The following is a 3,895-nucleotide window of genomic DNA, read 5'->3' as shown; positions in this document are numbered from 1 at the left end:
GTTCCTGTCTGAGGGAAGCCTTTGTGAAGGAAGTGCTAGCTAGGGTTATCCAAATGAGTTGAAATTTTGCACACTCCTTCATGTGCTCATATTATCCGACTCCTCCACAATTCAGCCCCATTCAATCATCTATGTGAGCACAGGACCAAATCATTCATTCTGGCAATATTTTCAGGTTGTGAAGCAAGTATAATTTATATTGCTTCAAAAATCCTGATAAATTATGAGGCCGTTCTCCTACACAAATAACTTATCTCCACCAAATTTGGCATCATTTCACAAAGCAAATATTTCTCTAGAAGTTTTTCAAGATTCTGGACAGAGGGAATAGCTGTGAAGGAAGTACCATTTTGGTAAAACCAATTGGTATGAAATTTTTACAGATTCTTACTATGACAAAATAATAATGACTTGCCAAATTTGAGCTCAAGTTGATGCTTCATGTGAGTGCACCATCTTGATTTAATTTCTGACCAGATTTGGCAGTTGCAAAGCAACTATATTAAATCTTGGTCTAATTCTCCTAAAACTCTCCATAATCTTAGTACTTTCCTAGTTAATCCTCACAGACAACTCCATTTAACCCAATCAAATCTCTGTTGATCAGAAGTGCTCGGTCAAGTTTACTGCAGTAAACTTCAGATGGTGATTACCATTTAACCAGAGCACTTTTCACTGATCTACCACCTCAGTTGCAACCTACCCTGGATGAACTACGCACTAGACAACATGTTCTAGCCTCTCTCCCCCGTTACATGCCAGTGCATGTGGTGACCGCGCAGTTGGCATGCACATTTACGCGCTCTGTGCGCTGTGGCGTGGCTTTGGCACCGCTCCCTCTCGTCGTCTTAGAGCTCGTGAGCATGTCCAGTGGCTGCATCTCATCGTCGTTGCTCCCCTAGAGCCATCTCTCCCTCCATAAACCCCTGGTCGACGCTCGCCGACGCACGCCCATGGGAGCACTGTGCCCCGTTTGGCTCCGATCTAGTTTCGGTCGTTTCCTCTGCTCCCCGGCGTCGCCTACCTCCCCATGATCGTTGCCAGCGAGTCCTCGTCCTGTTCCCCGTGCCCTCCCTTGCTCGCTGAGCTCGCTAGAGAGTTGGCCGAGCTCGAGCGGCAGCACGCAGCCTCAGCCTCCCTCGTCCCGTCCGTTTCCTCATGTCCCTCTTGGCCTCCTCTGTCCCGTGAGTCTGCCCGCTACTCCCCCCCGTCGTCTACCCCCTCCTTCCCTGCCTATTTAAGGCCACCCCGCCCCCGTCTCGCCTCACCAGGGACCTCTACCCTGAGCTCTGCCCTGAGCTCCAAGAGCTCCCGAGCCCTCCATTGGCCGTCTCGGTCGCCGGTGGCCACCACCTAAATTTGGGCAGCCCCGAGCCCTTCTCTTCCTTCTACCACCCCAATAGATCATCCAGATCCCGGCGCATCTCCCCCGCCTCTCCACGCATCACCGGAGCCACTCTGGCCTCGAGCCCCACCGGTGCCCGACGCCTCTGTCCGCCGCGGCTGGAGTTCCGCTCAGCCGAGCCCTCCCCCGCACCTGCGTAGTGCCTGGACGGGACCGCCTCGCTCCCCTAAGCACGCGGGTGGTTCGGGCTCCGCATATGGTGGCCTACGGCACCAGCCACCGTCGCCGGAGCTCGCCCCGTCCTCTGCTCCGCGGGCGGGCGAGCGATTGAAGACGGCGACTCCCCCTGCTCGTGGGCCCCGCCTGTCGGTCTCTATGCGCTGACTGGGCCGACCCGCTGACGTGGTTAAGTGGAGACGTACTCCCGGAGTACGCTTTCCCTTAACTGAAAGCGCATTCCGTTTCTTCTTCAGGAGTAAGTACGTTTTCTTCTCAGGAAAGCGTATACTCTAAAGACCCGTTTCTGCCTTATCCACTCAGGGACTTGTTTGTGATGGTATTTTTGCAGAAAAGTCCCTGACCTTCATCACCTCACAACTTTTCACTCGTAACTCCGATTGAGGTGATTCCAAAGCCCACTTCTTCGTTTCATCGAGACCGTTCCAATGGAATCATTTTCACCATGTTTTGACATTCTGAAAATGACCATTTTGCCCCTTCCCTTATTCAGCCCCTTTGGGAAAGAACGTTTTCCGGCGATTCTTTCCGCGAGCTTCTCACACTTCTTCCCGGTGATTTCTTCCACCCCAGGCAAGCCACACCCTCCATTAACATGATTGCAATGCAGTGACATGGTTTAAGTTATTTGAACTTGTTTAAAATATTACATTAGCTATGTGTGATTTGTTCATGGCATTCCTCGGAGTATTGTTTTGGTCTCAATGTTGCCATGATATTGCTTGGAGTTCTAGAACTTATATTTTGATGATTATGTGGATGGCATGTTGCCTTTGGATTCTTAGTGGCTCTTATGGTTATGTTCATGTTGGTATTATGCTTTGGAGTATTACTTTGGATATCATGTTGCCTTTGAATTATTAGTGGCTAGTGTTAGTTTCATCATGATGCTAGTTGATATTATGTTTTGGAGTATGGAGATGATGCTTGCATGTGGATCATAGTTGGATAGTTAGTTCTTGATATTTGAGTAGTAGTCTTATCATTCTTGGATTCATCAGGATAGTAGTGTTATGCTGTCCTCAGAGTATTTTGGAAATACGATATTCAGCTTTGAATTATTTGTTGGATATTTCTATGACTTGGATTATAGGTTAATAGATGATATCGGAGTATCAGTCATTACTGTTATGTTTCGGGGATAAATTCCATCACTAAGTTGGTCAGGTGCCACCGAACTTGGCTTTTTCCAGTGCAACCACATTTGCCTTTTATGGGAAGGCCCTAATGCGGTCTATTGTCGTGCCTCTCGCCGGTGCCTCCAACGAGGAAGGTTATGGGCATGTGGTACCCTGGCCCAGTAAGAAGACATAACTTTGTGTGCCCGTTGTTGTTGTTGTGTGCACGTGTCCCAGGTTGGGATGGTTTATTGTTTTTGCCACGACGGTGGTCGTGTGTCTTTGGTAGACACGGGGCCACCCAGGACTAGCCCAGTGGGGAGTGAGTTGAAATGGCCGGAGAGTGTCATGGCAGTAGATCGGTTTTGTCGGAACGTCGTTGGTCCACCCGAATGGGAGTGCGAGGCCATGCGTTCCGAGGTGTGGGTAAAGTGCGCTACCTCTGCAGAGTGTGTGTTTAATCTATCGATAGCCGCGTCCTCGGTCATGGGCATGGGTTCGTACTAGGTCACACCATTCGATCAACACTCACATGACGGAATGACTTATAGGTGATTTATATGTTGATATTTTGAGCAGTACAAATTGGTAGGATGTTGATGATAATGTTGGAGACCAAGTGTTGGCCGTGGTAGTGATCGCTGGAAAGATCACCTTTTGAGACCAAGTCTTGGTCATGGTTGTGATCGCCGGAATGATCACCGTTTGGTTTTGATCACGAGGTGATCGAGATTGTATATTGCTTGGCCGGTTAGCCAGGAGTGATATGGTTATGGAGATCTGAGATGGTGATTTATTAGTACTGTATCAGTTTCATACCATGCTTAGTAGTTGTTTCATCATGGTAGATGTTAATTAATTAACCTGTTAATGCTATGTTATTGTCTTGCCTTGATGTTTATGGTTGTTGTGAGCTTGCAAGTACATTCAATGTACTGACCTGGCATGTCATGCCAGATTGCAGGTGATGACGTGGTTGCTTAATTGCTTGTCGTGGTTTCCTTTCATGCGAGCTAGATCGTGTCCTAGCCAGAGTCCCTGCGGAGTGGAGTTCACCACCTTCGTCGTTGTTCCGCTGCTAGAAGTATTCCGCTGCTACGAGTTGTTCCGCTGCTAGCATAGAGCTAGTGTAGTATCGCAGGCATAGTGTCGCCGTGCTGATGTGCTTCTTTGTAACATCAGACCCTTGTATTAT

At 48.7% G+C, this 3,895-nt stretch overlaps 1 long non-coding RNA gene across 1 annotated transcript; it reads left to right on the top strand.

The window, feature by feature from the left end:
* The first annotated feature begins 1,306 nt into the window (after positions 1-1,306).
* LOC147976262 (uncharacterized) lies at positions 1,307-2,926 on the top strand. Its single transcript, XR_015602129.1, has 3 exons — positions 1,307-1,824; positions 1,914-1,967; positions 2,076-2,926. It is a non-coding gene; the product is annotated as an uncharacterized LOC147976262 (long non-coding RNA).
* Positions 2,927-3,895: the final 969 nt, after the last annotated feature.

The sequence above is a fragment of the Triticum urartu genome, chromosome 4A, assembly GCF_056163025.1.
Source record: "Triticum urartu cultivar PI428250 chromosome 4A, HENAU_Tu73, whole genome shotgun sequence".
NCBI lineage: Eukaryota > Viridiplantae > Streptophyta > Magnoliopsida > Poales > Poaceae > Triticum > Triticum urartu.
The sequence above is the reverse complement of the archived record's forward strand: the minus strand, read 5'-3'. Positions and strand labels throughout refer to the sequence as shown.